Source organism: Phyllobates terribilis, unplaced genomic scaffold, assembly GCF_046119375.1.
Source record: "Phyllobates terribilis strain yellow unplaced genomic scaffold, ASM4611937v1 Scaffold_9__5_contigs__length_417890890, whole genome shotgun sequence".
In the NCBI taxonomy this organism is placed as follows: domain Eukaryota; kingdom Metazoa; phylum Chordata; class Amphibia; order Anura; family Dendrobatidae; genus Phyllobates; species Phyllobates terribilis.
Genome location: NW_027362769.1, coordinates 183167900 through 183191547, shown reverse-complemented (window position 1 = coordinate 183191547; position 23648 = coordinate 183167900).

Here is a 23648-nt window from a genome sequence, read left to right as displayed (position 1 = left end):
CGATGATCTCACTCACCACCAGGACTGCAGAGGACGATGATCTCACTGACCACCAGGACTGCAGAGGACGATGATCTCACTGACAACCAGGACTGCAGAGGACGATGATCTCACTGACAACCAGGACTGCAGAGGACGATGATCTCACTGACAACCAGGACTGCAGAGGACGATGATCTCACTGACAACCAGGACTGCAGAGGACGATGATCTCACTGACAACCAGGAATGCAGAGGACGATGATCTCACTGACCACCAGGACTGCAGAGGACGATGATCTCACTGACCACCAGGACTGCAGAGGACGATGATCTCACTGACCACCAGGACTGCAGAGGACGATGATCTCACTGATCACCAGGACTGCAGAGGACGATGATCTCACTGACAACCAGGACTGCAGAGGACGATGATCTCACTGACCACCAGGACTGCAGAGGACGATGATCTCACTGACCACCAGCACTGCAGAGGACGATGATCTCACTGACAACCAGGACTGCAGAGGACGATGATCTCACTGACCACCAGGACTGCAGAGGACGATGATCTCACTGACAACCAGGACTGCAGAGGACGATGATCTCACTGACCACCAGGGCTGCAGAGGACGAGGATCTCACTGACCACTAGGACTGCAGAGGACGATGATCTCACTGACAACCAGGACTGCAGAGGACGATGATCTCACTGACAACCAGGACTGCAGAGGACGATGATCTCACTGACAACCAGGACTGCAGAGGACGATGCTCTCACTGACCTCCAGGACTGCAGAGGACGATGATCTCCCTGACAACCAGGACTGCAGAGGACGATGATCTCACTGACAACTAGGACTGCAGAGGACGATGATCTCACTGACAACCAGGACTGCAGAGGACGATGCTCTCACTGACCTCCAGGACTGCAGAGGACGATGATCTCACTGACCTCCAGGACTGCAGAGGACGATGCTCTCACTGACCTCCAGGACTGCAGAGGACGATGATCTCCCTGACAACCAGGACTGCAGAGGACGATGATCTCATTGACAACCAGGACTGCAGAGGACGATGATCTCACTGACCACCAGGACTGCAGAGGACGATGATCTCACTGACAACCAGGACTGCAGAGGACGATGATCTCACTGACCACCAGGACTGCAGAGGACGATGATCTCACTGACCACCAGGACTGCAGAGGACGATGATCTCACTGACAACCAGGACTGCAGAGGACGATGATCTCACTGACCACCAGGACTGCAGAGGACGATGATCTCACTGACAACCAGGACTGCAGAGGACGATGATCTCACTGACAACCAGGACTGCAGAGGACGATGATCTCACCGACAACCAGTACTGCAGAGGACGATGATCTCACCGACAACCAGGACTGCAGAGGACGATGATCTCACCGACAACCAGGACTGCAGAGGACGATGATCTCACCGACAACCAGGACTGCAGAGGACGATGATCTCACTGACCACCAGGACTGCAGAGGACGATGATCTCACTGACCACCAGGACTGCAGAGGACGATGATCTCACTGACCACCAGGACTGCAGAGGACGATGATCTCACTGACAACCAGGACTGCAGAGGACGATGATCTCACTGACCACCAGGACTGCAGAGGATGATGATCTCACTGACAACCAGGACTGCAGAGGACGATGATCTCACTGACAACCAGGACTGCAGAGGACGATGATCTCACTGACAACCAGGACTGCAGAGGATGATGATCTAACTGACAACCAGGACTGCAGAGGATGATGATGTCACTGACCACCAGGACTGCAGAGGACGATGATGTCACTGACCACCAGGGCTGCAGAGGACGATGATGTCACTGACCACCAGGGCTGCAGAGGACGATGATCTCACCGACAACCAGGACTGCAGAGGACGATGATCTCACTGACAACCAGGACTGCAGAGGACGATGATCTCACTGACCACCAGGACTGCAGAGGACGATGATCTCACTGACAACCAGGACTGCAGAGGACGATGATCTCACTGACCACCAGGACTGCAGAGGACGATGATCTCACTGACCACCAGGACTGCAGAGGACGATGATCTCACTGACCACCAGGACTGCAGAGGACGATGATCTCACTGACAACCAGGACTGCAGAGGACGATGATCTCACTGACAACCAGGACTGCAGAGGACGATGCTCTCACTGACCTCCAGGACTGCAGAGGACGATGATCTCCCTGACAACCAGGACTGCAGAGGACGATGATCTCACTGACAACCAGGACTGCAGAGGACGATGCTCTCACTGACCTCCAGGACTGCAGAGGACGATGATCTCCCTGACAACCAGGACTGCAGAGGACGATGATCTCATTGACAACCAGGACTGCAGAGGACGATGATCTCACTGACCACCAGGACTGCAGAGGACGATGATCTCACTGACCACCAGGACTGCAGAGGACGATGATCTCACTGACAACCAGGACTGCAGAGGACGATGATCTCACCGACAACCAGTACTGCAGAGGACGATGATCTCACCGACAACCAGGACTGCAGAGGACGATGATCTCACTGACAACCAGGACTGCAGAGGACGATGATCTCACTGACCACCAGGACTGCAGAGGACGATGATCTCACTGACCACCAGGACTGCAGAGGACGATGATCTCACTGACCACCAGGACTGCAGAGGACGATGATCTCACTGACAACCAGGACTGCAGAGGACGATGATCTCACTGACCACCAGGACTGCAGAGGATGATGATCTCTCTGACAACCAGGACTGCAGAGGACGATGATCTCACTGACAACCAGGACTGCAGAGGACGGTGATCTCACTGACAACCAGGACTGCAGAGGACGATGATCTCACTGACAACCAGGACTGCAGAGGATGATGATGTCACTGACCACCAGGACTGCAGAGGACGATGATGTCACTGACCACCAGGGCTGCAGAGGACGATGATGTCACTGACCACCAGGGCTGCAGAGGACGATGATCTCACCGACAACCAGGACTGCAGAGGACGATGATCTCACTGACAACCAGGACTGCAGAGGACGATGATCTCACTGACCACCAGGACTGCAGAGGACGATGATCTCACTGACAACCAGGACTGCAGAGGACGATGATCTCACTGACAACCAGGACTGCAGAGGACGATGATCTCACTGACAACCAGGACTGCAGAGGACGATGATCTCCCTGACAACCAGGACTGCAGAGGACGTTGATCTCACTGACAACCAGGACTGCAGAGGACGATGATCTCCCTGACAACCAGGACTGCAGAGGATGATCTCACTGACCACCAGGACTGCAGAGGACGATGATCTCATTGACAACCAGGACTGCAGTGGACGATGATCTCACTGACAACCAGGACTGCAGAGGACGATGATCTCACTGACCACCAGGACTGCAGAGGACGATGATCTCACTGATCACCAGGACTGCAGAGGACGATGATCTCACTGACCACCAGGACTGCAGAGGATGATGATCTCACTGACCACCAGGACTGCAGAGGACGATGATCTTACTGACAACCAGGGCTGCAGAGGACGATGATCCTATATGAATTGTGTTGTTTTCAAGTTTTTGGCAAGTTCCAGTGGTTTCTTATCACCTGCAATGCTTCAATGAAGCTGATGAACAATAAAGGTAATTGTCAGGATGCGATCACCCTGACATATGTCTTGTGCATTAAGGACTTAGGACTGGTTATGGTGCTATAGAAAGCAGGGAAGTGTCAAGTTAACCCATGCTATGCTGACGAAAGACGTCACATCTGTTCCAAAAGTGACACGAGACCAGTGCGGTTGACACGGGGGGATTCCAGAAATATCCAAGAAAATGCAACGTAAGTCCAAGTGACAGTGCACAGGTATTAAAGCTACACTTCATCTATGGACTTTGTTTTCTTATCAACACTTAAATCATGGTCTTTTCAATAAAGAGTGCAGTTTATGGACTGAACAATAATGAATACAAATATGGACTGTACAATATCTACATGTTATGATTAATTTCAAAGGAGTTTATCATCTAAAGTCTGTGTTTTAAAAGAACAAAGAAGATGACGTGATGAAGACCAGACGACATCAGATTTAGATTTAGGGAAGTAAAATTATGAATTTTGTATGAATATTAGTCATGGTTTACCATAACATGAAGTCACATCATTATGCTATTGAATATGTATTGAATAATCCAATATTATTATTACTATTATGGACATTAAATTATATTGCCAAAGAAGAAGAAAAGAAGAAAGAAGATCCTGTTATCCTTATGATGAATTTATCTACTTTGAGGTTTCCAATTGATGTCTGTGACCCTCAATAGGGGGAATTGTTAAACAATCAAATATTAATTTCTAATCTCAATTCTGTACTAGATAAATTGCATCAGCCTCGAGGTAGGGCTTAGCTGACATGAAGTGTTATTCTTGTACATTTAGCTCATGGTAGATGGTTAAGGCCATACAAAGAAACAGGTGGGACATATATAACCCACGTGAGACAAAGGGGGCTCTCCTTTTCACTTCACACTGACATCAGATGGAGGGTCTGCACACTGATCGTCTGACATGTAGGTCTCACCCACGTGCTCGACACAGACGAAAACTACCATTCAGGATCCTAGGAAAAGATGGGTGAATCTCAACTAATAAGCTAATTATAGACAATCTCTTTGTAACTGCTTCTACTATTTTATATTTTGTTACAATGATTCTTTTTGGTGGAACCCATTAAACTACTACATTTTTTATAAGACTCATCGTGATATGTTCTTTGAAGAATCGCATTTGGTAAGAAGTCCTGTATAAATAAATATACCAAATAAGTATATTTAACACACACAAATTACAATGATCCGGACACAAAACTGGACAAGGTCAGGAGAGAGCAATAAAATGTATTACGATTTACCACTTCCATTTTATCAGTCACTTCCTCGGATAGAAGCAGCGGTAACAGATATAACAATGAAACCTAATCATACAAGCTACGAAACATTTACAGTAGATACAAGCATCTCTATTGTAGTACTCTGTCCTATCGTGCGTCACAGACAGTCATCGTGGATCCGCCACCGTCGTCACTCTGGTGGTAATGATGCATGCCATCCAGACCCTAAATGGAGTCTATGCTGCTGCACCGTTAGGCCGCAAGTCCCTTCTTGATGAGTCGCTTCTTGCACATGTTGCACTGGCCACCTCTGTTCCTTGAAGTGCGGCCTTTATCCCCTATGTCCCTCTAACATGGTCTGCTCGCTTCTCGTGGCTCTGGTCCCGCTCACTCGGTTCTGGCGCCGTTCACTTAGCTACTGTCTAGCTCCCTTAGTTCTTCTCTCGGTTCTAGTTCTGGTCTGGTCACTTGGTTCTCCACTTGGATCTGGTCACTCGATCCTTTACTTCTATCTGGTCACTCGTAATGACAGCTATAAGACAACCTCACTGCACCACACATCTGTCCTGTTACAGGTTCAGGTGCTGACTCCAGCCCTTCACTGCCCTCCTGGGCCTTTTATAATTACTAACTGCAATACAGCTTATCATCTGACCTGGTGTCTCCTCCAATCTCTTCCCTTCAGGAACCATGCGCTTTGTTGTACACTTCCTGCTGATGGAATTCTTTACACTTTCTCTTGTCCTACAATCTTTGGCCAGTAGATGGCAGTAGACACCCTGTTATGCACTAACTGTGGAAATCTTCCATTTACCCACCCGCTTACATACAGTATACAGTATATACTGAGATGAGTCTGTGTGTCCAGCCTCCGTCACATCCTGGTCTCTGGGGCTGGAGCTGTTCTCCGTCGCCTTCAAACTCTTCATCTATGGACACTTTTCTCTACTTTTACTCTCATACATTTTTCTGCTCCACAGACAGGTTTAATATAAAAAATAACTACAACAAATAAGTAAAGAACAAGCGCATGGCACGATTCTTCTTCCACAGACAGAAATCTAATAATCATCAGGGTTTTCTTGTGTCTCTTCAGCTGCTTCTAACAGTTCACACTGGTGTCACAGTCTTACTGCACTCTCCCAGGCCAGGAGCACTGGCAGCTTCACCGCCGGGAGCACCGACAGGTTTACTTCTGGGACACCAGCAGCTTTACCTCCGTGAGCACCAGCAACTTTACCTCTGGGAGCACCGGCAGCTTTACCTTCGGAAGCACCAGCAGCTTTAACTTCGGTAGCAACGGCAGCTTTACCTCCAGGAGCACCGGCAGCTTTACCTCCGGGAGCACTGGCAGCTTTACCTTCGGGAGCACCGGCAGCTTTACCTCCGGGACCACTGGCAGCTTTACCTCCGGGAGCACTGGCAGCTTTACCTCCGGGAGCACAGGCAGCTTTACCTCCGGGAGCACCGGCAGCTTTACCTTGGGGAGCACCGGCAGCTTTACCTTCGGTAGCAACGGCAGCTTAACCTCTGGGAGCACAGGCAGCTTTACCTCCAGGAGCACCGGCAGCTTTACCTCCGGGAGTACAGGCAGCTTTACCTCCGGGAGCCCAGGCAGCTTTACCTCCGGGAGCACAGGCAGCTTTACCACTGGGAGTGACGCACCCCTGGGCCTGTGTCACGCTGCGTTGCGCACGCGGGAGCTTACCCGGAGCCGGATCTCTTGAGGGTTGTAGTCTCGTGGCGGTGACCCGGTCCGTGCCCAGGGAGTCAAACTGAGCGGCGATGTAACAGCGGTAGATGCAGGACGACTACGCCACCCGTTGAATGCAGCTATGAAGCTGCCGCTGCAGGACAGTCCGCTGAGGCCGGTGGATGGATGGTGCAGCGTAGATGGTATAACCCCCAACGGGAGGGGTATGGCCTCAGGGCAGCAGATGTGGATGATGGGGGTAGCAGGAACCACTCAGAGACGGTGCGGTGTAATTCAGGGTCTTTACTGGTAACAACGATAGACCCTCCCGGAGTACTTGCTAGTGAACGGGGCCTGGTCAGTCCTTGAGCAGATGGGATCTCCCCTGGCCAGGCGGAGTTGTAGGCCTCCCAAACTGACTGTACTCTTCTGGCTACCTTGCTAGAAGCGGATATAAGTAGCCCACGTCCCTGAGTGTACCGTGTGGTGCTCACCCGTATGGCCGGTGACTCGGGGCCTTCTAATGGCTTCCGCTCCACGATGGCGGTGCTGGTCCCACGCGTGTGACCGTGCCTTCGGGTTTCTGGGCCTGAGGACCTGAAATCCCCTGCCGGTCGGCTTCTGCTGCTGGGTAAGAGTTAGTCCCCACAGCCTCGGACGCCGGGTCCGGTAAGAAAGCTTCTCAGTCAGGGCGAGCTCTGCAGCTGCCAGCCCCTGACTCGTAGTAGTATTGCTTCTGCTGTTTCTTGTCTCTACTCTCCTTGACTGCCTAACCCTGCTTCAGCCCCCGGTTTATATAGGGGAAGGTCTTCCCCTCCGAAGACTGGGCAGGAGGTGTGGCATGCACAGGATCCCTGACCAAAGGACCTCCCACCTGCTCTCAGACATAACATTACATTACTGTGGGAAACCAGACCCCTGGGGTGCCACATTCCCCCCTAGTGAAATTTAGTACTCCGGGACTAAACATATTTTAGAAAAACATAACAAGATATAACAACAATAATAGTACAATAAGAAGAAACACATAAAGGTGGTCACGGCATGTCCGTAACCGGGTGCAGTCTTTGAAGAAAGCAAGGTGTCCATTTCACCAAAACAGGGAGACGTAACCAGGTAGGGGTCTGTCCTGCCCCGAGTCCTTAACAGTCTTTAGTCCATCCTGGGTTACGCTCCAACTAATTGTACAAGGATTCCCGGTAGATCCACCAAGGATTCCTAAAAATAACTGGAAACACAAAATTATACACAAGCAACAATACACAGATAAACATAAATAAAACAATTTATACACTTCAAATCCTCCAGCGTGCGGGTAACTGGCCTCTAGTGGCCCTAGTGGACCTACGGAGCTGACTGTCTGGCCCTGAACTACAGGGTGTAGGAGCTGTCAAGGGTAAACTGGGCAGCTGTCTACCGACTCTTTGTCTCACTAGGGGTACGGCAGGCTCACTATAAGCAGAGGGTTGATCCTCCTGTTCTGCTTGTGTGGAGTCTTCTGCCTCCTGGACCGGCTGTTCTTCCAGCTCTACCTGTTGCTCCGTAGGTGCTTGGGATGCTGGTTGGAGGAAGGTGAGTACGGGTACCACAACTGCACCATTGACTTGAGTCCAAGACCGAGGGAAGTCCCCGAGCACAGTACTAACCATATCTTCCCTTTCCTCTACGGGTCGATGGTCTTCTTGTTCCTCTTCAGGGTTCCTCAGTTGTTCGGGACACTTCTTCAGGTGGTCCCGGGATACAATGGCTGTGGTTTCCCCTCCGTCTTTACTGATGGTACAAACCTTCGGGTTCTCGTGGCTTGAGGGCAGTACGGTGTACGGGTCCTTCTCCCACTGGTCGTCCAACTTGTGGAGCCGTCTCTTCCTCTTCAAGACCTGCTCTCCGGGTACCAGGGGAACAGCGGGAGCATACTGGTTGTAAGTTTTCTCTTGTCTTTCCCTAGCCTGACAGAGACTTCGCTCCACGCTCTCCTGTACTCTCCGGTACTGCTGCTGCCTCTCTGTGTCCCAGTCTGTTTCTGGTGAAGTGTCCTCGGGTGTCAGGACTCCCATTTCCAGGTCAACAGGTAACTTACCAGGTCTTGCCCTCATTAGGTAAGCCGGGGTACAGTTGGTGGAACCTACCGGGATGTGGTTGTATAGGTCCACCAGATCGGGCAACTTCTCAGGCCACAGACTGCGTTCTTCCAGGGGCAACGTTTTTAGAAGATCCATTACCACCTGGTTCATTTTCTCACAAAGTCCATTAGTTTGCGGATGATAGGGTGTCGTCCTTATCTTCCAGCAGCCATACAGAGTGCAGAATTCTTGGAAGACCTCCGCTTCAAAGGCAGGTCCCTGGTCTGTCAACACTTGGTCCGGGTACCCGTGTGGACGGCAGAAATGCTTCTGGAAGGCTCTAGCTGCTGTTCGAGCTGTTAAGTCCTTGACGGGGACGACAACCAGAAACCGGGAGTAATGATCCACGATGGTTAACGCGTAGACGTAGCCACTTCTGCTTGGGGTCAGTTTTACATGATCCAAGGCTACCAGTTCCAACGGTTGCCGGGTGACGATGGACTGCAGGGGAGTCTTCTGGCTGGCACGATCCTTCCTTCTTAGGTTGCACGGGCCACAGTCTCTGCACCACTTCTCAATGGTTCCCCTCATGCCTACGCAGTGGAATCGCTCGCGCAGCAGGAACTCCAGCTTCTTCCACCCGAAGTGTCCAGCTCCGTCGTGGTATGCCTCCATCACCATGGCTGCGTCTCTTCGTGGCACCACTACTTGCCAGAGTAGTTCATGCGTCCGTGAGTTAACCATTCTGCGGCACAACTTCCCTTTGTAAAGGAACAGTCGACTCCTCTCTGCCCATAGTTGTTTGGCTTCCCCCGGAGCGTCTGGTTCAAGGCAAGCCTCCGGGCGAGTCAGCATCTCCTTCACCAGTCGGACGGCAGGGTCGCTGTCTTGCGTTTCCGCCCAGTTGTAGTGAGGTAAGGGGTTCAACGTAGCAGCCTGCTTACTCCTTACCCGGTGGGAGTACTGGACAGTCCCATGACGGTGGAACGCAGGGAGTTCAACTTCTTCCAGTCCCTCCGGATCTTCTCCTTCGTCCGGCAGGTTGGGCATCCTGGACAGGGCGTCCGCGTTGGTATTGGAGCGTCCGGCCCGGTATTTGATTGTGAACTCGTAGTTGGACAGACGGGCCATCCACCTCTGCTCCAGGGCACCGAGTCTTGCCGTGTCCAGGTGTGTCAACGGGTTGTTATCCGTGTACACGGTGAACCGGGAAGAAGCGAGGTAATGCTTAAAGCGCTCGGTGACTGCCCATACTACGGCCAGGAACTCTAGCTTAAATGAGCTGTAATTCTCGGGATTCCTTTCGGTGGGTCGCAGCTTTCGGCTGGCGTAGGCGATTACTCGATCCTTCCCCTGCTGGATCTGGGACAGTACGGCTCCTAGCCCGATGTTACTGGCGTCGGTGTAGAGGATAAAGGGCTGGCTATAATCCGGGTACGCCAGGATTTCGTCCCCCGTGAGGGCCATCTTCAGCTGGCGGAAGGACTCTTCTTCCAGCTCCTCCCATTTGAAGGGCGGCTTCTGGTTCTTGGCCTTCCGGGACTGGCCTATCAGGAGGTCCTGCATAGGTGCTGCCTTTTTGGTGAAACCGGGAATAAACCTTCGGTAGTAGCCTACCAACCCGAGGAACTGCCGCACTTCTTTTACGCTGGAGGGGCTTGGCCATTCCTTAATTGCGGTGATCTTATCAGGGTCGGGAGCCACTCCGTCAGCGCTCACCACGTGTCCCAGGTACTGCACCTTTGGTTTCAGGAGGTGACACTTGGAGGGTTTCACCTTTAGGCCGTAACTCGCCAGAGCTTCGAACACTTCCGCCAGGTGTTTCAGGTGGTCCTCATACGTCTTGGAATATACGATGACATCGTCCAGGTACAACAGGACCGTCTCGAAGTTTCTGTGGCCCAGACAACACTCCATTAGTCGTTGGAAGGTTCCCGGTGCGTTGCAGAGTCCGAACGGCATGCAGGTGAACTCGCTAAGTCCCATCGGGGTGGTGAATGCGGTCTTCTCCCGGTCCGCCTCTGCTACAGGAACCTGCCAGTACCCGCTAGTGAGATCCAAGGTAGAGAAGAAGTTAGCAGATCTTAAAGCAGCCAATGACTCCTCTATCCTTGGTAAGGGGTACGCATCCTTGTGTGTGATACGGTTGATTTTCCGGTAATCTACACACATCCTCATGGTGTTGTCTTTCTTTCGGACTAAGACTAGTGGAGCTGCCCAGGGGCTACAGCTATCCCTGATCACCCCAGCCTCCTTCATGTCTCTAAGCATCCCCTTGGCGTGTTGGTAGTGGGCAGGGGGTACGGGTCGATACCTCTCTTTTATAGGAGGATGGTCTCCCGTGGGGATGTGGTGTTCTACCCCCTTGACTCGCCCGAAGTCTAACGGGTGTTTACTGAACACTCTCTCATACTCCTGAACCACCCGATAGACTCCTTGTTTCTGGTGTGCGGGAGTGGAGTCAGTACCCAGATGTAGTTGCTGACACCAGTCCTCCATGTTTTTCTTAGAGCCGTTACCTTCCTCCGGGTGAGATGGAGGCAAGGGTTCCACAGATTGTATAGAATTTTGGTTAATGGTATATAATTTGGCTAGCGTGGCATACCGGGGCAGGTACACTTCCCTCTCCCCGATATTTATTATGCGAACGGGCACCCTCCCATGGCGTACATCAACCACCCCCCGTGCTGTCAAAATGGTGGGCCTACTGTCCGAGTAAACTGGTTCTACCATTGCCTGGTAATCTCTACCTCTCAGACCAATAGCTGCCCGGCACCAAATCATCATTTCACTTTTTGGGGGCATGGCAATAGGAAAAGGGTCACACATTCTTACGCTACCAATCTCACCGCCGGAGAGTTCCACCTGTTGCCGTCGCATTAGTGCCCGGATCTCTTTCTGGAGCACCCGCTGCTCGCCGGAGCTGGCGTTCTTGGCAACCTGCTGTAAAAGGAAAATCACCTCTGCAAGACAATTTTCAATTACATTAGTTCCTAGAGTTATTTTTGGGTGACTCTCATGTTTGTCAATATCTACAATGATCAGTCCCTGTGCTGCCAGTTCGACTCTACCGATTTTGATGGTCACCTCTTTAAATCCGATCTGTGGCACGGGCTGGCCATTGCTGGCGATGATACTCAAGTCGTCGTCAGGGTAGCGGGTAATATCCGAGTCATTCCAGTACTGCTTAAAGAGCACGTACGGGATGGTGGTGACCTGTGACCCGGTGTCCAGTAGGGCACTCATAGGAATGCCATCCAGTACCACAGGCAAGACTGGACGTCCTCCCACATATCTGTCGCGCCAGTTCGATGGGCCTGGTGATCTTTTTCCTGGGGGTTGGCCCTCTACCCCAGGTTGTGCCCGTTTAAAGAACAGTACCTTGCCATATGTCCAGGTTGATTGCAGCGGCGACAGATGGGTCGTCCGTCCTCGCTGTATCGGTCACTGGGTCTTCCTCTGGCCGGTGGGGTCCTCCTTGGTCGACGCCACGGGATGTCCTCCGGTCCGGATGCCAGCTGGATCTTCCCTGGGGTGGAAACCTGTAAAGACTGCACAGTTCGGGTTAGCGCAGCAACGCTCTTAGCTAGCTCTTGGACCTGATGGTGTAGGTCTGGAGCCGGGTCATTGTCCAAAGCCTGCGCATCAGCTCCCACAGGCCCTGCCGACAAGGGCGCCGCCTCCTGGTGGTAAGTGATAGCAGGGCGCTTGTGGGTCACAACGCCACCCGGTGCCGGTTCTCGGAGCACCCGGATGGCTCTGTCCTTGAACTGTGCAAAGCCCAGATGGGGATCCTGTAAGGCCATTGCCCGCAACTGGGTTCTGTGGGTATTACAATACAGTCCCTCTATAAACTGTTCGGTCAACAGCCTGTCCTCGTTTCCCACTCCATCAGGGTCGGTCTGCTTAATGGCCCTCAGGGCCTCTTGTAGGTTTAGTGCATAGTCCCTTATACTCTCATGCGCTCGCTGCTTGCACCCGTAGAATCTAAGCTTAATCTCGGCTGAGGTGCGGGTATCAAAGGTGTCCTTCAGCCGGGTTAGTATCCCTGCGACAGTCTTCCTCCCAGGTGGCCAGGATTTTACTTCCCTTTTGGCTGCCCCGGTTAGTTGGGCCACCAGGATGCTCACTTTTTGCTCTTCTGTGAGGGGGTACACCTGGAAGAGGTTATCCAGCTTTTCTCTAAAGTCATGCAGGGTATGTGACTCCCCTGAGTACTGGGGTAGCCAAGCTGCTCCCGGGATATAGGGCATGGTGAAGGGCATAACTGCAGCAGCGGTAGCGCTGGCGGGGGTTGAGGCAGTGAAGCTCTCCTCCGTATCCGACATCTTCCTCCCCCCTAGTGGACCGTGGCCTACCTTGCGATGATCCTCTTCCGTAGGCCGCGGCTCCGCAGTGGATCGTCAGGGTTGAGGACCTTCCGTCGCGCTCCTGTGACGTCGGCGTCTGCTGGGCTCCTTCCAGGACCTTACGCAACGTCCGGACGTGAGGCGGGGCTTCAGTTTTCGCGCGCTTTCGGAGTCCACGCCCCTCTTCTTCCCGCGCGGCGTCCTCAAGATGGCGTCCAATGGCGGGAAAACTCCACGGATGGCGGGAAGAAGGCAGAAGATGGCGCCAGATGGCGGGAATCTTCACCACAGGTAAGTTTGAAAAGTCTCTTTTTCAGGCACGCAGTACCCGGTGGTTGCGGGCACGAAATCCTGCCGACTACGCCAAAGTTGACGCGCCCCTGGGCCTGTGTCGCGCTGCGTTGCGCACGCGGGAGCTTACCCGGAGCCGGATCTCTTGAGGGTTGTAGTCTCGTGGCGGTGACCCGGTCCGTGCCCAGGGAGTCAAACTGAGCGGCGATGTAACAGCGGTAGATGCAGGACGACTACGCCACCCGTTGAATGCAGCTATGAAGCTGCCGCTGCAGGACAGTCCGCTGAGGCCGGTGGATGGATGGTGCAGCGTAGATGGTATAACCCGCAACGGGAGGGGTATGGCCTCAGGGCAGCAGATGTGGATGATGGGGGTAGCAGGAACCACTCAGAGACGGTGCGGTGTAATTCAGGGTCTTTACTGGTAACAACGATAGACCCTCCCGGAGTACTTGCTAGTGAACGGGGCCTGGTCAGTCCTTGAGCAGATGGGATCTCCCCTGGCCAGGCGGAGTTGTAGGCCTCCCAAACTGACTGTACTCTTCTGGCTACCTTGCTAGAAGCGGAAGCGGATATAAGTAGCCCACGTCCCTGAGTGTACCGTGTGGTGCTCACCCGTATGGCCGGTGACTCGGGGCCTTCTAATGGCTTCCGCTCCACGATGGCGGTGCTGGTCCCACGCGTGTGACCGTGCCTTCGGGTTTCTGGGCCTGAGGACCTGAAATCCCCTGCCGGTCGGCTTCTGCTGCTGGGTAAGAGTTAGTCCCCACAGCCTCGGACGCCGGGTCCGGTAAGAAAGCTTCTCAGTCAGGGCGAGCTCTGCAGCTGCCAGCCCCTGACTCGTAGTAGTATTGCTTCTGCTGTTTCTTGTCTCTACTCTCCTTGACTGCCTAACCCTGCTTCAGCCCCGGGTTTATATAGGGGAAGGTCTTCCCCTCCCAAGACTGGGCAGGAGGTGTGGCATGCACAGGATCCCTGACCAAAGGACCTCCCACCTGCTCTCAGACATAACATTACATTACTGTGGGAAACCAGACCCCTGGGGTGCCACAGGAGCACAGGCAGCTTTACCTCCGGGAGCACAGGCAGCTTTACCTCCGGGAACACCGGCAGCTTTACCTCCGGGGGCACAGGCAGCTTTACCTCCGGGAGCACCGGCAGCTTTACCTCCAGGAGCACCAGCAGCTTTACTTCCGGGAGCAGAGGCAGCTTTACCTCCGGGAGCACAGGCAGCTTTACCTCCAGGAGCACCAGCAGCTTTACCTCTGGGAGCAGCTTTCACGCACAGTGTAGGAAAGACAAAGTGTGACACAAAGGGATGAGGGGAAGGGAGCCCAGACACTAGGGAAAGGGGGAAGTGGAGACCCCTAGGCTGATCTGCAATCACCCTGTCACCCCCTGCCGATCCTATATTGGTTCCTCACCAATCGCTGCACAGGAACCTATCCCTGTATTTCCCTAGCATTTGGCCATGGATAGGGAAGGTGGGGGGATGAGCTCTAGTCGATCCCCACTGACAACTAAAGACAGCGAGGGGAGACAGACACGGGGAAAGTAGCTTAGCTTGAGTCGACTTAAGAGAGATGGCACACATGTCCTCTTAGCACCAGAGAGGAAGTAAGAACTGCATTTACTCCAAGCCTTCACAAGGGGTCATGTGAATATCACTGGCACCTCTGTGTAGCAACCAGGAAGTATTTAAACACCCAGGCCTGATTGTCAATTAGAACAGGAGGGAAGTAGCCGCTGGGTCCTAGAGAGAGACAGCTAGTAATGTAGTCTGTAATGCCAAATGAAGGGATCTCCTGCATCCAACTGCAGGGCAACTGTCTGTCACATCTGACACATCTGTGACAGCACCGGCAGCTTTTCCTCTTGGAGCACCGGCAGCTTTTCCTCTGGGAGCATCAGCAGCTTTACCTCTGGGAGCACCGGCAGCTTTACCTTCGGGAGCACCAGCAGCTTTAACTTCGGTAGCAACGGCAGCTTTACCTCCGGGAGCACAGGCAGCTTTACCTCCGGGAGCACAGGCAGCTTTACCTCCGGGAGCACCGGCAGCTTTACCTCCGGGAGCACAGGCAGCTTTACCTCCGGGAGCACTGGCAGCTTTACCTCCGGGAGCACTGGCAGCTTTACCTCCGGGAGCACTGGCAGCTTTACCTCCGGGAGCACAGGCAGCTTTACCTCCAGGAGCACCGGCAGCTTTACCTCCGGGAGCACCGGCAGCTTTACCTCCGGGAGCACCGGCAGCTTTACCTTCGGGAGCACCGGCAGCTTTACCTTCGGTAGCAACGGCAGCTTAACCTCTGGGAGCACAGGCAGCTTTACCTCCAGGAGCACCGGCAGCTTTACCTCCGGGAGCACAGGCAGCTTTACCTCCGGGAGCCCAGGCAGCTTTACCTCCGGGAGCACAGGCAGCTTTACCTCCGGGAGCACCGGCAGCTTTACCTCAGGGAGCGCAGGCAGCTTTACCTCCGGGAGCACCGGCAGCTTTACTTCTAGGAGCACAGGCAGCTTTACGTCTGGGTGCACCGGCAGCTTTACCTCTGGGTGCACCGGCAGCTTTACCTCCGGGAGCACAGGCAGCTTTCCCACTGGGAGCACAGGCAGCTTTACCTCTGGGAGCACAGGCAGCTTTACCTCCGGGACCATCGGCAGCTTTACCTCCGGGAGCACCGGCAGCTTTACCTCCGGGATCACAGGCAGTTTTACCTCTGGGAGCACAGGCAGCTTTACCTCTGGGAGCACCGGCAGCTTTACCTCCGGGAGCACAGGCAGCTTTCCCACAGGGAGCACAGGCAGCTTTACCTCCGGGAGCACAGGCAGCTTTACCTCCGGGACCATCGGCAGCTTTACCTCCGGGAGCACCGGCAGCTTTACCTCCGGGATCACAGGCAGTTTTACCTCTGGGAGCTCCGGCAGCTTTACCTCCGGGACCATCGGCAGCTTTACCTCCGGGAGCACCGGCAGCTTTACCTCAGGGAGCACCGGCAGCTTTACCTCCGGGAGCACAGGCAGCTTTACCTCCAGGACCACAGGCAGCTTTACCTCTGGGAGCAGCTTTCACGCACAGTGTAGGAAAGACAAAGTGCGACACAAAGGGATGAGGGGAAGGGAGCCCAGACACTAGGGAAAGGGGGAAGTGGAGACCCCCTAGGCTGATCTGCAATCACCCTGTCACCCCCTACCGATCCTATATTGGTTCCTCACCAATCGCTGCACAGGAACTTATCCCTGTATTTCCCTAGCATTTGGCCGTGGATAGGGAAGGTGGGGGGATGAGCGCTAGTCGATCCCCACTGACAACTAAAGACAGAAAGGGGAGACAGACACGGGGGAAGTAGCTTAGCTTGAGTCGACTTAAGAGAGATGGCACACATGTCCTCTTAGCACCAGAGAAGAAGTAAGAACTGCATTTACTCCAAGCCTTCACAAGGGGTCATGTGAATATCACTGGCACCTCTGTGTAGCAACCAGGAAGTATTTAAACACCCAGGCCTGATTGTCAATTAGAACAGGAGGGAAGTAGCCGCTGGGTCCTAGAGAGAGACAGCTAGTAATGTAGTCTGTAATGCCAAATGAAGGGATCTCCTGCATCCAACTGCAGGGCAAGTGTCTGTCACATCTGACACATCTGTGACAGCACCGGCAGCTTTTCCTCTGGGAGCACCGGCAGCTTTTCCTCTGGGAGCATCAGCAGCTTTACCTCTGGGGGCCCCGTCAGCTTTACCTCCAGGACCATTGGCAGCTTTACCTCCGGGAGCACCGGCAGCTTTACCTTCGGGAGCACTGACAGCTTTAACCTCTGGGAGCACCGGCAGCTTTACCTGTGGGAGCGTCACAGCTTTACCTTTGGGAACTCCGACAGCTTGGGAACTCCGGCACCTTTATCTTTGGAAAGTCCAGCAGCTTTACCTCTGCAGCACGGGAAGAAAGCAGTGATCTAGAAATCTGGCCAGCTCCTGTGAGCGACATACGTTCCTTACCTAGGCGACCGTGGGGGCCAGTAACCTGAGTAATGAGCTGGAAACAATAAAATGAAAAATCTCTGCTTTCCTGACAACAAAGGATTTTTAATAAGAAGTAAATTGCAAAGTTGTTTGTTTTTACTCAGCATTTTACCCATTTAAGAACTTCAAACAGCCCCTTTGATACTAAAATCCCAAACATCAGATGTTCTCTTTAATGCAGGTCCATATTCATTATCTTATTTATGGGGAATGTGGCCCCGTATTTACCTGGGAAACAATTCTTGCTGCAAAATGCCAGTAAATGGAGGCTCGGTCATCTCTTTTAATGACACATACACAGATCAATGCAGAGAAACAGATTAGAGGGCGACTGTGATTGTACAGATCAGTGGGGTAACCTGCAATCTCCTGATGTCTCCCTTCACTCTGTGATGGATCTGCTTCTCAGTAAAGCTCTCTCCATGCTGCACGTCCACATCTCTTCTCATTCTAAGAATTCTAGTATTCTGAGATTATCCCTCTTTCTATCTCCAGAATCTTCTCATGCTGCAATCCCTTTCTCGAATGTGCTACTATGGGCAATCTGATCAATTCACAGCTTGGGCTGGGTCATTTTTTTTTACCCCTATTTCCTCACAGATTGGAAACTCTTTATTACTCATCTCTCCTGGATCCAACGCCAGGAGCTGCTTCCTCCTCCTGCCACCGACTCTGAACTTTGGTGCACCTGACTTCATGTTCTCAGACCTTAGACATCTTCCCCTGGCTCATCTACTCAGGGTGTTACTGACAAGCCGCGCTATGGTACATAGTTGGGATCTACTACATTGCCATAAGTGCTGACATATCCTGCTCTGCTATACTAATGGGCTCTGCTTCATTGCCACTAGTTGCTTACTGATATACCCAGCTTTGCTAAGTCACAGGGCTCTACTACATTGCTAGAAGGATTCCTTCTGACACACCCAGATTGCTGCATTACTGGGCTCTGGTGCATCACCACCAGTGAGTCAGCTGACATACCCCAGCTCTGCTATTCCACAGCGCAGTGCTACAACACTACTCTGTTCCATCTCTACTGTGAGGCTCCTGGCCTACCCAGCTCTGCTACATTGATGAGACTGCTCTACTGTCCCGTCGTCCTGACTCTGCTCCATTGGTCTTCCTATGCTGAGTCTTCAGCCTTTGCTTCTCCAGCTGCCATCCCGCATCTACATTGCTTTGTCTGTTTCTTCTCATTGCATCATCTTTTTGTGCTGCACTGTGACTGCTCGTCCAGACCAAGGATCAAGGATCCACCTCACCAACTGAGATGTCTCACTCTATTGAGTAAGGCCATCATTTAGTCATTTCTAATTTTGTTTGTACATGTTGAATCGTATGTGTGACATATGTTGTTCTAATATGCAGAAATATTCACTTTATCATTATAATGGATGGTTTTATATGCGTCAGTGACTGAACGATACACATTAGGGATGAATCTTACTGACCAATATGCAGGATAATGATGGGTCTGCATTCTGCTGTGTAGACACTAGATGGCAGAAGAGCTGCATGGTTCCAACACAGGAGGAATCTGCACAGAATATCTGGATATTTCAGAAAACACAGAACAAACATTTACTGACATCAAATTCTGAATCTTCTTAAGTTGCTGAATGTGTGGACCTGCTGCATAGAGGTCTGGTGAATTTAGCATTTTCTCCTGGGAGTGTTTGGAGCAATGAGAATTGTGTAGTTGGGTTGATGCCTATTTGCCTGCTAATAGTTATTAATTGGCACCATTGTGACACTTGTTATAAAAATAATGAAAGTTTTGCAACTTTCTAATATACTTTTTATCTCAATCGCTTACTATTTTTATGATCTGGGAATATTCTTTTTACCTTCAGCTGAGGGATTGTCATAATGTGTCAACCGACAATAGTTTTTCTACTCTGATATATTGTAACGAGACCTCAGTTATGGCAAAGCTTCTTTAATACTAGTTAGGGGTTTTATTCCTCTCACGCAGTTGTGGTGACAGAACTGCAGATATCGATAAAAGGACAATCACCTAAGAGCGACATTTATATCTGAATGTACATGACGTTTCTTATAAATACAAGTGAAGTGTATGAATATATTTTGCTTAGAAATTCTATTTAAGCAGAAAAAAATATCCGCCAAACCGTCAGTGTCCGGGAGATGAGATCGATTTCTCTTCACCTGAGCGAGAAAGAGTCAAAGAAAAATCAATTTCATAAAAAAAAAATTCAGACATTTGAGAAATAAATTATTAAGGAGGAATCAACAACATTTCTATCAGATGTAAAATAGCAGAACAGCTGGAGGTCAGGAGGAGTCAGAGACTAACAGGCTGGAGAGCGAGGAAACCGCAAGGACTTCACTTATTATCAGAATGCTTAATATTCCTCAAAGAGGAGGAAGCAGAGGCAGATGCAGAGGGCAAGGAAGAAGAGGAAGACAACAAAGAATGAGGAAGAAGAGGAAGATGAGGAAAAAGGGGATGAGAAAGAAGAGGACGACAAAAAAGACTGAGGAAGAAGACGAAGATGGGCAAAGAATGAGGAAGAAGACGACAAAGAATCAGGAAGAAGAGGAAGATGAGAAAAAAGGGGATGAGAAAGAAGAGGACGACAAAAAAGATTGAGGAAGAAGATGAAGACAGGCAAAGAATGAGGAAGAAGACGACAAAGAATCAGGAAGAAGAGGAAGATGAGGAAAAAGAGGATGGAAAAGAAGTGGACAATATTAGAATCTGATCTTGACATTACGATATTGCAGAACGATCAGGATAAGAGACTGAATGGGAAACACTCGGCAGATGAGGTTTAATGTAGATAAATGTAGAGTAATGCACCGAGGATGGAGTAATCCTATTGCTGTATACACATTAGATGAGAGTATACTCAGGACTACAGAACAGGAGAAGGACAGGGGATTCTGGTTCCAAGTAAGCTGAGCAGCAACACTCAATGTCAGGCAGCAGCCGCAAAAGCAAACAAGATTTTAGGATGTATAAAAAGAGAAATAAAATCCCACGATCCCATTGTACTGTTGACCCTTTATAAATCACTGGGGAGGCAACATCTGGAATAAGGGATCCAGTTGGATGGCCGACACTATAACAAGGGCTGGATGATTTCCTCAATACACATAACATTGTGGGTTACAGTTAAATTAGACAAAATGTATAGTTGGGGGAGGAAGGTTGAATTTGATGGACCGAGGTCTTTATTAAACCTACATTACTATGTTACTATATAAATAGAGGATGAGGAAGAAGAGGGAGACAAAAAAGAATGAGTTAGATGAGGAAAAAGAGGATAAGAAAGAAGAGGAAGATGGCAAAGAAGAATGAGGAAGAAGAAAATTATGGCAAAGAATGAGGAAGAAGAAGAACATGAGGAAAAAGAGGAAGAGGAAGAAGAGGAAGATGACAAAGAATGAGAAAGGAGAGGGAGACGACAAAGAATGAGGAAGAAGAAGAACATGAGGAAAAAGAACATGAGGAAAAAGAGGATGAAGAAGACAGCAAAGAATGAGGAAAAAGACGAAGACGGCAAAGAATGAGGAAGAAAAAGAACATGAGCAAAAAGAGGATGTGGAAGAAGAAGAAGATGACAAAGATTGAGGAAGAGAACGAACATGAGGAAAAAGTGGATGTGGAAGAAGAGGAAGATGACAAAGAATGAGGAAGAAGAGGAAGAAGGCAAAGAATGAGGAAGAATATGAACATGGGTAAAAAAAGGATGAGGAAGAAGATGACAAAGGATGAGGAAGAAGAGGAAGATGACAAAGAATGAGGAAGAAGCGGAAGATGGCAAATAATGATGAAGGAGACAAAGACAGCAAAGACTGAGGAAGAAGATGAACATGAGGAAAAAAAGGATGATGAAGAAGAGGAAGACGACAAAGAATGAGGAAGAAGAATACGATGGCAAAGAATGAGAAAGAAGAAGAACATGAGGAAAAAGGGGATGAGGAGAAAGAGGAAGATGACAAGGAATGAGGATACAGAGGGAGATGCAAAGGACAAGAAAGAAGAGGAAGATGACAAAGAATGGTGAAGATGAGGAAAAAAAGGACAAGGAAGACAATAAAGAAAATGAGGAAAAAAGGACAGATGAAGATGAAAAAGAAGAAGGAAGAGAAACACAAAGAAATCAGAGAAGACGTGGAGAAAGAAAAGGCAAGTGCAATATAAGGAATATGAGGAAGAGGAGGAAGAAGGTGATGAATTAAAAGAGGAAGATTTGGAAGACTAAAAAAAAAAGGAAGAAGATGAATATGTGAAGGATGTGGAAGAAGAGGAAAATGAGTAAGACGAGAAAAATGAGAAAGAGGAAAACAAGGAGAGAGAAGATGAGAAAAGAGGAAGATAAAGAAGATGAGATATAAGAAAATGCAAAGGAAGACAGAGAAGAGGAAGAAAACATGCATGAGGAAAATAAGGAAGAAGAGGAAGAAGTAGAAGATGAGGAATAAGAGGAAGAGGATGAAGAAGATGAGTAGGACAAGGAAAAAGAGGAAGAAGAGGAAGAGTAACAAGACAATGAGAAGCAGAAGATAAGACATAAGATCAAGTTAGAGCTCGGATGAGGAAGATGAATACAAAGAGGAAGATGAGGGGGGATAGTAAAAGAAAAAAAACAAGATGAGAGAAATAAAATAGAGGAGGAAGAGGAGGAAAAAGTTGATTGTCATGGTGGTAACTCGCACACGTTCTCAGCGTCGTGCTACTTACTGCGTTCACCGCTCTGGCCCTCCCTGTGTCAAGCCGCCTGCTGCTTTCCCAGCTCTGCTGCATCTTCCTGCTGTCTCCACCTGGCTATAGGGAGGCGCGGCCAGATCCTGCAGTAATTTAACCCTAGAAAAAACCTGGGAGTCTGAACTGAAACGTAAATTGATGTGCATGCAAAATGTAAATGCATGTTCACATAAGGTCACTAGACAGAGAAAAACCAAAGACAAGCAAAATACCCAAATAACTGGAAGTAAATGAATAAATCGCACAGTGCATAAAAATAATGATAAATAATAAAGGGTATTTAGTTAACATAATTTTGATCAAAATAATGTAAAAGCCATCCCACCACGTCACGGCAACCCTTATGGGACAGTCCTAACTCTAATATTAAAACCTTACCATTTGTCAAGTGACATACATATGGATAAGAGCGTTCACCGCTCTGGCCCTCCCTGTGTCAGGCCGCCTGCTGCTTTCCCAGCTCTGCTGCATCTTCCTGCTGTCTCCACCTGGCTATAGGGAGGCGCGGCCAGATCCTGCAGTAATTTAACCCTGCTGTGTCCTGCAGTGTTTGCTTTCCCCAGCCTATTCCCTGTCAGCAGGGGATATATTAGGCAGTTCCTCCCCCTATTGGCTGCCTGGACTTAGGTTCCTGGTTCCTGTCTTTCTCCAGCAATCTGTTTAAGTGTTATTTTGACTTATCACTCCTGTTACCCACCCGGTTCAATTACCCGTCCTGTCTGACCTCTCCGCTCTTGACTCCGGCTTTGTATTGTGAACGCGTGCTGCCTGCCCTAACCTTGGACGGCTTGACTACGCTTCTGTCTTCGCCCTCCTGTGCTCCGCACTCCTGCTTGGACCCTTTGGTCAGCTTGTGAGGGGCTCAGGGTGGTAGTTGTGGCTGTGCTGTGCGTGAGGTGCAGAACACTCACGTTTTGGTCGCAGATCTCTGCTGTCTTCGGTCCTTCCACCTCAGGAACCGCCGCACACATATTTAGGTACTTCCATTCCATTTTATAAAAAAGAACTTTACTTGAACAATTGAAATCAACTTCATACCCTTTTCCAGGGTTACCGTCCGATGCACTGCACGTAATGATGTTCACTGTCCGTTTGTCCTGAGCTGTCCCTTCAATAGTCGACCTTTTTGGCCCATGAGACACTCGCAGCCCTAAGAATCCCGTGCTGTCTTTGTACTATTTCCCGTCCAACTTCCCCTTCAGTGAAGGTTTATAAACACACACTTCTCTGTGGCTTCTGTGGACCATAGGCCCCGAACGTTAAGGAAATATCTGCTTCAGAGTTTCTGAATGAGGGTTCCTTGCTGCTGGACAGACTGTGCCCCTTGGACCACCAACTGCTGCGCTGTCACATCTCTCTTACTCTCACTAGAACTGGCTGCAATCAGGAAGTGTCTCAGTTCTTCACTGAACCTACTCCTCCCACACTGGAGCAGCTCCTAAACCCCTTAACTCTTTCCTAACTTACAACTACATCTTCTGTAAGCTATAGTGCCCATCTTTGCACTACTCTTCTACTAATCTAATGCGCACTATTGCACTAACCTATACTGACCCTGTAATTGACACATCAGACAGTTGGTCATAACACA